This window comes from Podarcis gaigeae (assembly GCF_964106915.1).
Source record: "Podarcis gaigeae genome assembly, chromosome: 7".
In the NCBI taxonomy this organism is placed as follows: Eukaryota; Metazoa; Chordata; class Lepidosauria; order Squamata; family Lacertidae; genus Podarcis; species Podarcis gaigeae.
In genome coordinates, this window is record NC_139683.1 from 13,087,680 (window position 1) to 13,099,886 (window position 12,207).

General features: G+C 46.3%; 1 long non-coding RNA gene across 1 annotated transcript; it reads left to right on the forward strand.

Moving 5' to 3' along the window:
• The first annotated feature begins 3,333 nt into the window (after positions 1 to 3,333).
• Positions 3,334 to 10,897, forward strand: LOC310849361. The gene is made up of 2 exons (XR_014566897.1): positions 3,334 to 4,763; positions 4,896 to 10,897. It is a non-coding gene; the product is annotated as an uncharacterized lncRNA (long non-coding RNA).
• Positions 10,898 to 12,207: the final 1,310 nt, after the last annotated feature.

Below are 12,207 nucleotides of genomic sequence, written 5' to 3' on the forward strand. Positions count from 1 at the left end.
AGTCCTTCAACACTTAGAGGGCTACTGGTTCTGCATCCCTGGTGTAGGAGGACAGTTGCAAATCTTTTCACTTTTAACCGAGGAGCCTAAAATATGTTGGCAGAAAGTTGGCTGCTGTATCCTGGTAGCAGGGCAGATTTCCTTCGGGTGCTACTGAAATGGTTGGCAAAGCTTTCCCTTGAATTCTGTTGAGCCATATGACCCACTTTCAATATATCTCACGGGCCAGTTGTGGTTTTTTTTTGGGGGGATCATACTATTTTGGTGGCAGTGGGGGAAGGATTAAATCCACATGGCACCATTGGGATGTGAATTGGCTTCTTAGCCACATAATGTTTGGGCACATCTATGTTATTGCAAAATGTGAATTAATTCTACACAATTTAATTGCACACTAGGAACTGATAGCCTCCCCCCCCTTTTTTTAAGGTCTCTGGGTCCAAAATTTCTGGGTTTGCCTGACAGTTGGCTTGGAGGACAGACATACCCTGATTTAATTGCTTTTGGAGATCAGGTTCTTAGTGATTTGGAAGAAACTGGTTGTCTCAATCAGTTTGTATTGTAATTTGGTTTGCTTACGAAATTGATTTCAGGATCCCAGGAAAACTGTTTCTGAAAGGTTGGGGCTTTTTCACCCTTCCCCTTTTCACCTCAGTAAGCTCTGCAGACCATACAAAGCCCTCTCCCTTTCTGGGTAGTGGTTTGGCAGTAGACCAGGCTTATCTCTTGCCTGAAGTTATGGTGGGTTTTCAAGCTGTGGGGAGCTTCTGGCTTCACCTGCTACACGTTGATTCCTCTGGAAGCCTTTTTAAGTTCATCCCCATGTGCCGCTGCACCACAACGGTATTGTTGGGGGAAGAAAGAGGGAGCAATTGTTCTCCTTTTGGTGATAGATCTGATTTTTTAAAGCCATTTTGACTCGTCAAGGGATCGTAGTTGCAGAAGGAGAGCGATGCAAAGCCTTCCTTTGTAGGGCTTGCTAGCGCAGGGTAACAATTGAATTGGCCCTGTTTTTTGAAAGCTCTTTTCACTTCAATGGGGTTTATGTAAGAGCCATGCTTGATGGGTTGTTTTCTGCCTGAGAATTGCATCCCACTTCCTAGCATTCAGAGAACACAACAGAGTCCTTCACACAAATGGGGCGAGGAAGAGAGAGCTTATTTCTTGAATGAGCCACCGGATTGACTTGAGGTAGCAAGAATTAGTACTGTACTTGAAAGCAAAGTGTTTTCAATGGAATTAAGCAGAATATATAGTATATTCCCCCCACACACACTCTCTTACAGCTTGCAGTTCTCCACTACTTGATGCAGAAAAGGATTCCCTTGCCCTGCCGTCCATTGCAAGATTGGATCACACGTAATCGGAGAGGGCTGTACTCCTCATGAAACATACTTTGGGGTATTCCCATGGGAGTTAGCAGGTCTGTTCCAGGAAAAGCAACTTGTGGATTGAGAGTAGTTTGGAAGGCAACGGAATTTCAAGTTTGATTCCGTTGTTGTGACTCTGAAGTTAAGGAAACTGTAGCACAGAGGAAACTGTTTCTTAGCTCCCCCTCCCACTTTGTCTCTTCTTGGGACACACTGTTCTGTTGCAGTGGCAACTAGCTAAAACCACATCCAGATCATTTGTCTTAAACCAATGTAATATGGGATCCTGAAAGCCATTTTCAACAGTAATCCCAAAGTGGCTTGAAGTTAGTGGTGCACCTCAAAGAGGACAGCAGGTTGTACATTCAACAGAAAAAAGTGGTAGAGGCTTTCCAGGGCTGTACCACTTTAGGCTGCAGGTGTAGGGGGGGGTCACATGATTGGATGCTTCTCTTCCCAGAACAAACACAAACCTTCCCTTAGCGTAGAAGACACATGCCACAAATGTTCATATTACAGTTTTTTCTGTGTCGTAAACAGAGTCTTATCCAATGCGGCACTCAAGACATGTGATTGCCAGCCCCCATACTTTGAAATAGTACAGTCCAGGAAAACAAAGTTGCCAGTGGCATAGCGTGGGTTGTCAGCACCCGGGGCAAGGCAAGTAATTTGCGCCCCCTAACCCCCAGATGTTGCGCCTGGTGCGGCCGGCCCCCCTGCACCCCCCACGCTACGCCACTGAAAGTCACTGCTTCATTCTGCTGAATGTAGAACTCCCCAGAAGCTTGCATCGCTTGTCTGATTCTTGCACTCCAAGAAAACTCACACTTGATTTGGCTTAGCTGGGTTGTGGGCTACTGCATCACTGTTTGTTTTTGGGTGGAGGGATAGCAATGCTATTATTTCACCAACCAGTTTCTGGGCTTTTTGTTTTGAGATGACGGAAAGTTCAAGAGAATTTTTCAAGGAAGCTGCCGGTGTCGGAAAACACGGGCCAGCTTCTGAGTCGTGTGCCCCAAACCATGCGACCCCCTAAACAGCTGTGCACAATGCACGAGATCTGAAGGTGGCATTGAGGAGCAGGATGCGGCTCCTGGCATGCTTCTGAGGCTATTGTCTGTGCACCTGTCCACGCCGGAAAAATCCTGCTTCCGGTGATGTCGTCCCATTGGTGTGTGTGAGCTGTGGGCTTGGTCTCTGTCCTTGCGAGATGGAAATGGCACCTGAGCATCGGGGGGGGGGGGCACTTCCTATATACACAAGCCAGTTATGAGCACCAAGTGAGTGCTTCCTGTCATTGTGCCTCCCCAGAAATCAGTGGCTTCTTTCCTCCTTCTCCCCCTGTGGAATAAAAGGTTTTAAGGATGCCCTAAAATAGAGCGATGTCTCGGAACTGGGCTTGATGCTGAAGTAGCCATTGTTTATCCTGGAACCTGCATCTTCTTTGGCAAGGGGATGAGTGTGTGAGAAGGGTGGTTTCAACGGGTGAAGCAGTGGGTGGGAAGAGGTGTCTTGTTTCGCTGTTTTCCTGCCCCTTGAGCCACAGACGTGTGTTGTGCAGTGTCGCCTGATGGAAAACAATGGGGAGGGATTGTAGGAGAAAAGCAGCAGGCAGGGGAAGGGTTAAGCCAGGGGTTGGCAATGTGTGGCCTATGGGCAGGATGCGGCCCACGAAGACCATTTTACCAGCCCACGAGGACTGTTTTACTAGCCCATGAAGACCGTTTTACCGGCCCACGAGCCACCCCCAAACCAAACCGCCCATTCGGTGAGTCCCCCACGCACTGCGCTAAACCGGCGCAGCACGGGGACTCACTGAGCGGCACCAGAAATCGCATCTACGCACGCGCAGATACCAGAAATCACATCTGCGCATGTCCAGATGCCGAAAATCGCTTCTGCGCACTTGCAATTGACGGTGTCTGGGCATGCGCAGAAGCGATTTCTGGCGCCGTGTAGGCCTCTGTCCCAAGTCTACAGAAGGGAGGGTTGTGGCAGATGCCAACTTCTTCCAGCACTTTGGTGCCATAACAGGTGACGAAGCAGTACCTGCTGCAATTCTCCTTTCATTAAACCGCTATTAAAGGCACAACGGAGCCTTGGCTTCCCGTTAAATCCTTCAACTGTATCCTGGCTCCAGAGTCGATTCTATAAAGTTATTAATGATTCCGGTCCTCAGTTTTGTGTAGGACGAGATTTATTCCACTATGTATCGAGTGGTTGTAAAATTATATTTTCTTACGCAAGTATTTTTTTTTTAAAGAAAGCCTATAACGAGAATATTTACATTTCTTGAAAGTTGTTGTATTATTTTCACACGTAAAAAAAAAGAAAGAATTATCCTCCAAATTGGTTATTATTTTTGTCATTGGTGATCTAAAAGTATTTTCTAGGTCATAAATCTACTGTAAAAGAAACTATAGATGTCAAACATTGTGAATCTATGTATCTACAAGGTACTAAACTGTAACTTTACTGTGAAAATTATTTTCCCCTGTGTGTCCGAAACACTGGAGACGGTTTTGGGGGAGCACCTTTTTCTCATCCGCCTTTATTCCCCCCCCCAAAAAAAACCCCCATGATGTGCTTTATTTGTAAAAGCAAATACTTATTCATTGTTGGACAGCTGCTCAGGTTTAAACAAAACTCATTTGTTAACTGACGTGTTGGAATGATCATGCTTTTTATCTTGACAAATGCTTAATGCTCATGGAGTTGTTCGGATGGAAAGATCAGGAGAGGCTGCAGAAACGCCCCCACAACACCCTGTAGAGCAGAAAATTATAGGAAGAAGCTGTAGTAACCGCCTCCCCTTAACATTCTGTGCAAGGAGGTCACTACAAGTCACTCTCTTATTTAGCACCTTGTGAGTAATATACATAAGGGGGGGGGGGAACCTTGCTTACAAATGAGAGTAGATCCACATGACTTGAGACCTGCCAAGTTGAACACAAATCATTAGGTCCTTAATAAACTTTTTTTTTTTTTGCAGCAAAATTAGGCGTGTCCAATCCCATGGCGGGCCACAATACATGTCTAGGGTAGGGGCAATAATTTGGCGACTGACAAATCATACAGGCCTGAACTAGCCCCATGTCACACCTTAGCTCTTTGTTTTCTAAACCCTCGACCAGAATGACATGACCAGGTGTGATGGCAGATGTTTGCAAGCTAGCAGGGCCGCCTGTGAGTTTATGAATGCTGCTTCAGCCTTCGGAGCTGCATGCTGGGGGCTGTACTGCAGATGGGGCTATAATCTGCTCCCTTAATTGAAAACATGCTTATCTTACCCCTCTCTCCTTCTAGGATCTGTTTCCACTTCAATAAGAAGGCTGCTGGTGTCCCAAGAGCTCAAGGCACAAGGCAAACCTCCCTTGGGTGAGGCACCAGCAGGTGCTGGGACAGTGATGGCCAAACTTGGGTTTCTCCAGCTGTTTTGGGACTACAATTCCCATCATCCCTGACCACTGGTCCTCTTAGCTAGGGATGATGGGAGTTGTAGTCCAACAACAGCTGGAGGACCAGGTTTGGCCATCACTGTGCTGGGAGAATGGGAGGTCCTCCCAGCCATGGTGTAGACACAGATTGGGTCAAATGTCCACTGCTTCCCTGCCTGTCCACACGTTGAGTTGGTGATGCTGAAGAATAGCCTGCTAGACCTGCGCTTTGATGTGTGTTCTTTAGCCTTGAGCTTTTCGCTCCTTTGTTTGACCGGTCTGTCCCCAAACTAGGAATGAGTCGAGCTGTGTGGGCATATTTGCACTTACACTTGTGTGATTGTTGTGGCTTCCCACTAAGAACCATGGAGGTTCCATCACCAATGATGGTTCTTCAGTTTCTGTGAGGGGTGGGGGTGGGATGAATATTAAATGTGTCCAAGGTACAGCTATGCCTTCTGTTTCACTACATGGCATTCAGTGCTAGTCCTACACAGAGTAGATCCATTTAAGCTAAGAGGCATGGCTAATTTCATTAATTTCAGTGGGTCCACTCTTAGTAGGAACTTAATTTTAGCACTAAGCAGAGCAATGGAATCATCTCCCCTCTCTTCCCCCCCATGTTCTGCTTTTGGGTTTCACCTGACCCTCTTGGGTAGATTTGAGGGGGAAACCCCATTGTGTTCCTGGAGTCTCCCAGTAGCAGAACATGTTAGGAAGGGACACATTCACACCAAACATTTAAAGAGCTATGATACCACTTTAAACTGTCATGTCTCTTCCCCCCTCCAAAAAATTCTGGGAGCTAGTTTGTTAAGGGTGCTGAGAGCTGTTAAAGGTAAAGGGACCTCTGTCCATTAGGTGCAGACGTGACCAACTCTGGGGTTGCGGCGCTCATCTCGCTTTATTGGCCAAGGGAGCCAGTGTACAGTTTCCGGGTCATGTGGCCAGCATGACTAAGCCAGAGCAGCACACGGAAACGCCATTTACCTTCCCGCCGGAGCGGTACCTATTTATCTACTTGCCCTTTGACATGCTTTCGAACTGCTAGGTTGGCAGGAGCAGGGACCAAGCAATGGGAGCTTACCCCGTCGCGGGGATTCGAACTGCCGACCTTCTGATTGGCAAGTCCTAGGCTCTGTGGTTTAACCCACAGTGCCACCCGCATCCCTTTGAGAGTTGTTAGGAGGCCCCTATTCATCCCCCAGAGCTACAATTCCAGGAGAGTCCTGTGAAGAGTGATTTATTAAACCACTTTGGGAATTATGAAGGGAATAAGGGTCTCCAGCAACTCTCAGCCCCCTTAAACTACAGCTTCCAGAATTCTGTGGAGCGGGGCAGCCACGACTGTTCAAAGTGGTATCATAGCGCTTCAAATGTAAGGTCTGAATGTGGCCTTAGCGTTGCATTGAATTCCACTGCTTAACTTTGAGTTGCCCCCCCCCCCAGCAATGCCTATGGGATTCCTCTGGAGTAAGTGGCTTGAATGCTTGAGCCTTAACTTCCTATTTGTCAAGGTGACACTTTAGCCCACTCTGCCTTCCCTGAATCATTTGGCTTTGGCTAGCGCTAATGGGATGACTCACGAGTGCTTTGAGGATATACATTTGCATGTCGCCTGGGCACAACTAGGCTTTGGTTTCCAATGCCTTACTAAAAAGGTCACTTCTTAAAAAAACTATAAAAGAAAACTTTAGCCTGTAGCTTAAAACACATTTGCCTGTCTGGACTTGCAGGAAGTGGTGATTCGTAGGACATTGGAAGGCAAAGAGGCCTTTAAAGAACCCTTGTTTTTGAAACAAGTCACACTTTCCATTTGATTCAAAGATTGTGCCCTTCTGACACATCACCAGGAAAAGCCTGGTTTTTTCCTGTGCAGATGGGATGATAGGAAAATCAGCTCACCAGGCAACTAAGAGGATCATATCCATGTTGTGGTATCTCCTGTCTGCATATTTGGCTGATCAATATTATCCCTATTTTTCAAGAGAAACGATTAGGGCAAGATGTTTTAGTGCTCAGGCTACCTTGCATGTGCAAAGAGGCCCATGCAGGTGTAGGAAATTGAACACAAGAAACTGCCTTAATATTCAGGCAAGAGGGCCGTCTCAGTACTGTTTATACCAGCGGTAGGCAGCCTGGTGCCCTCTGGATGTTGTTGGACTCCAACTCCCATCAGCCCCCTCCAGCATGCCCAGTGGTCAGCAATGATGGCAGCTGGAGTCTAGCAAACATCTGAAGGTTTACGTTGACTGGCAGAAGCTCTCCAGGGATTTGGGCAGGAGACTTTCGTAGCCCTACCTGGTTGAAGCTGGAACCTTCTCTGTCCAAAGCATGTGGTCCTCTCTTCCAGACATCTTCATGGAGGAATGGGGATGGTGGCTGCGTTGCAACAGTAGGCTCCACCCTGATGTGGCTGCATTCGTTGTACTGTCTGAGAAGGTCCCTGCAGACATGCAACTGTTTCCATGGAGAGCTTTGTTTCTTCCAGGAATGCATGTGTGTAATTAATACATATGAGTGTTTGAGGGGAGGAGCTTGCTGCTGCTGCTGCATCCACTTCTCATGTGTGTTTTGTTTTGAGTGCATTGCCATGACTGAAAAGGGATGGTCTGTACACCATTCCCGGCTGGCTGCAATCAACAGCACCATGTTTTCAATGAAAGTAGCTTGTGCTGCAAAAAGCCCTTAAGGCAGAACTTGCAACTATAGGGGTATCTTGTTTACACTGTACAGCACAAGTCACTGACATCCCTGGGGCTAGTCTGGAGTGAAGGCTGCTCCACGCTAGGTTTCCCCAGCCTGGTGCCCTCCGGGTAATTCTGAGCTACACTTCCCATCAGCCCCAGCCATGATAGCCCAGCATCAGGAATGGGAGTTGTAGTTCGGAACATCTGGAGGGCGTCGGGTTGCGGGGAGCTGTTTTAAACCAGCCAGAGATCACATGGCGGTCTGTGCTACGTCTGGGTGCAGATCAGGGGGTGGCATGCCTTCTACAGAGAAAATCCTCGCTTGCAGAAAGCTAGCACACCAGGGACAAGGCTCAACTCAAACTCTTCTCTGTCACATTTTAAAAAAAGAATTATTTAATGTTGACCCTTGAACACTAACCCTTGCTACATGCACCCTGAAGGGCTAAACTCCAAGAACAGTTTTACCCCATGCTCATCTGTTGATTTAAGACTAGCGCTATGTAAAATCAATATTCTGGCCAGACGTTCTAATACTTTGTTAGTTATATTAAATATGCTGGCAACCTGGCCATCTAAATCCTAATTATGGGAGCCAAACACTCACATGCACTTTGGTGTGTTTTTTCCCCCATTCAGGTCTTCTGTGCCTTTTTTATCTGGTGTGACAGGAGGGGAATATGTAGGTGGAGTTTTTTTCCCCTTGGAATAAAGTTTCAATGATTTGGTAAGGTTGTATAAGAAAAGATGGCATCGCCTCACCCCTGGGACTGTCGCCTTGTGCCTTTGAACAACATATGACATGAAAAGCTTTGTATGACATAAAAAGCTGCCTACTGAGCCAGAGCATTGGTCCATCTAGCACAGTAATAATAATAATAATAATAATAATAATAATAATAATAATAATAAATTTTTATTTATATCCTGCCCTCCCCAGCCGAAGCCAGGCTCAGAGCGGCTAACAACATTAAAATGATACAACATTCTAAAATCAGTTCATTATAAAATCAGTTCAAATCAGATTAATGGCAACCATTGGGCTAGAGTTCTGTGAGGATTACCGAAGGAGGGGGTCAGATTGTGCCTTGGCCAAAGGCCTGGTGGAACAGCTCTGTTTTGCAGGCCCTGCGGAAAGATGTCAAGTCCCGCAGGGCCCTAGTCTCTTGTGACAGAGCGTTCCACCAGATTGAGGCCACAACCGAAAAGGCCCTGGCTCTGGTTGAGGCCAGCCTAACTTCTCTGTAGCCTGGGACCTCCAAGATGTGTATGTTTGAAGACTGTGGGACATATCAGGAGAGGCAGTCCCATAGGTACGAGGGTCCTAGGCCATATAAGGCTTTAAAGTTTAAAACCAGCACCTTAAACCTGATCCTGTACTCCACCAGTAGCCAGTGCAGCTGGTATGGCACTGGGTGAATGTGATCTCGCAGCGAGGACCCCGTAAGGAGTCTCGCCGCGGCATTCTGCACCCGCTGGAGTTTCTGGGTCAGTCTCAAGGGCAGCCCCAGTATTGTCTCCACAGATTGGCAGCTTCTTTTCAGGGCTTCAGACATGTGACATTCCTACCTGGAGATGCCAGAACTTGAACCTGTCAACTTCTGCATGCAGAGCAGAAGCTCTGTCACTGAACTGCAGCCCAGTAGACACTTTTGAGCAGCGGCCTTCTTTGTAATATTTGGAAGGGAGTTCAGATGAACCCCGTCTCGTGATAAAACCACATCAAGAGGATAAGGTGATGCAGGCTAACCTTACTGTTCACTTGCCATACACACCACACATTAAAAGCCCACCCCCCACCCCACAAAGAATCCTGGGAACTGTAGTTTGTGAAGGGTGCTGGGAATTGTAGCTCTGTGGTGCGTGAACTACAATTCGCTTTGTATGTATTGTGTGTACACAGCCTTGCTGATTAGGTACAGTGGCTGGAATCTGGCTAATCAGGGGGCGCAGTCTGTAAGCAAAAGTAAAATTTCTTAACCTGCAGCCAGGTTACCTTTCCCCCTCTGACGTGAGGACTAAAATAAACATTTGACCATCCAGGAGGGATGCTTTTTTAAAACAAAAAACAGGTTACTAAAGAAAACAGTACATAAAATGCTGCTTCATATTTGCAAATCACAACCTTGTTTTTTTTAAAAAAAGCATTCTGTTTTCACCTGAATTCTTCAAATTACAACACAGGCAACGGGTTTCATCGGAGGAGAGGTATGAATTTTGCACTTCATCTGTGAAATGCTAGGAATACTTAAAGCTGCTTTATATTGAGCCAGACCATTGGTCCATAGGACTTAGTATTGTCTACACTGACTGGCAGCATATCTGTGGGATTTCAGGCAGGGTTCTCTTGGCAAGCCTTAACTGGAGATGTTATGAATCAGACCTGGGAACTTCTGTCTGGAAAGTGAATGCGCTACCAACCCCCCACCCCCACCCCCCATATTAGCACATTTACAGCTAGAGTTTCCCCAAGGGCAGTAGAGGGTTGTTTTGTCAGTTGCTTCAACACCTGTGCTCTTCAATGATTAGCCATTTACAGTTCCTGATAGCAAGAGTATAGGAACAAATGTTTTGGAAAGCAAAATATGAAGATCTTTTTAATAAAAGGCAGTACTGTACAGAATCAAGTACATTCACAGGTAGAGCAGATTAGACTATATATAGCCGGCTGTCCTTTCCTTCCCAGTTTCTCTCCCACTGTTCATTGGTTTGTTTCCCATCCACCAGCTTCCTGAATCAAAAGCTGGAGGAGTAACTGGATATCAGTGAATGGGTTAGGGTGATTTATTTTTCAATCCACAATATGTAGCCTTGTGAATGAAAATCGGGATGATCTCTGACTTCAGCCTAGGTAACCATCGCAAGATTTGCTTTATGTTTTTTAATGTAACGAAGACATGCCATGATACTGTCCACAGCAATAGTTATTGTTTTCTCCATGAACTGTGTAATTCTGTAAGTTTGTGTTTCCGAAACTTCTAATCGTGGGGTACGGCGTTTTGTTTTTAAAACTAGAGGCCCACTTCATTCTTGCAAAAAGTGTGTGTTTTCTTAATTCATCCATGTGGACTCTCTTCCTTGGGGAGAGTTTATATTGTCCCTGGCATCTCCCTTTCAAGAAGGCCTCAAGACTGGGATTAGTTCTTTCCAGACAATGGGGATACTTCTGACCTTTTCCCCCAAGGCACCCCACTTTCACCCATCTCATAGCACAAAGTGTACCCCAGGCGTAAGGTTTGGGAATCACTACTGTCTTTTGTCGGTGAATGTTGAAAAGCTGTTTGCTCAGACGCCAGTTATTTCCATGGAAAAGTGAAGATTCCTGATTGTATGACTTCCTTCAAAATGAAGGGCATTGCCTAGTTATTAAGAGGAAATAAAATATTTATAATATCTTTTACATGCTTTCCTGCTGAGCTTTCTTTCCCCGCGTTCCTTACCCTTCCTTTTAAATCTAAAACTCTGAAATCGCAGTGATTTCTCTTTTCGATATTGACGTGCAGAACAATTGGGGGATTAGAGGGACTATTGCAGTTCCCCCAAAGGAATAGAAGAAGCTCCCTGATGCAGAGATGGACTAGCATCCATCTTGCTTGGTACGACCTATGAGGAATCTTCAGCCTGTGGACTGGATGCATCCTGCCAGACTTCTCTGCTTGACCTACAGGACAATCCTCAGGGCATATCCCCTCTCTGGCTTACTTTAAAACCGCTTGGTATTTTTTATTTTTTGCTGGAATGCACCCTTCCCCTGAAATGACATTTCTGGCTTTCCTGGACTGTGGGAAGAGTAGAAAACTATGGCTCTTGTGAGGCTGGAATGTAGCCTTTAGTTCAAAGGTATCACACATAGCATTAGGACGTCCCCATTTCCATCAGAGAAATGTTTCAGGGTGTGAAATAAAGGTCAAGGTAAAGGGACCCCTGACCATTAGGTCCAGTTGTGACCGACTCTGGGGTTATGGCGCTGATCTCGCTTTATTGGCCAAGGGAGCCGGCGTACAGCTTCCAGGTCATGTGGCCAGCATGACTAAGCCGCTTCTGGCGAACCAGAGCAGTGCACGGAAATGCCATTTACCTTCCCGCCAGAGTGGTACCTATTTATCTACTTGCACTTTGACGTGCTTTCGAACTACTAGGTTGGCAGGATCAGGGACAGAGCAACGGGAGCTCACTCTGTCGCAGGGATTCGAACCGTTGACCTTCTGATTGGCAAGCCCCCCAGCTGCTCCATCTAGAGTTGAGCTATCTACCACAACCCCAAAGTCTCATTCCTGGTCAGTCACTGTCAGTTCAGACCCCATGAGCGTATATGTGAAATTAATATTTTTATTATTGTCATTATTATTTGCCTTGAGATGCAGCGGTTTATGATTGTTTACGCTGAAATGAATTTGCTACTTTCAATCCACTCAGTTTGGAGAGGTCCTTTCGGAGCTCTTCACAATTCCTTTTTGTGTTTTAACAACCCTGAACAATTTAGTATCATCGGCAGACATGGCCACTTCAGGGAAAGCAGCCTCTGGGCTATAAAAGGTCCGCTGCCCTGGGTCTTAACTGATTGGCAGCAGGTTTCCAGGATTTCAGATGAGTGTCCTTTTCCAACTTGAGCTGGAGATGCTGTGCATTGGGACTGAAACTTTCTGCAGATAAAGCCCATGTCCTTTCCCCGAGTTGTGACCCTTCCAGTTGTGACTGTGGAACCTGGTT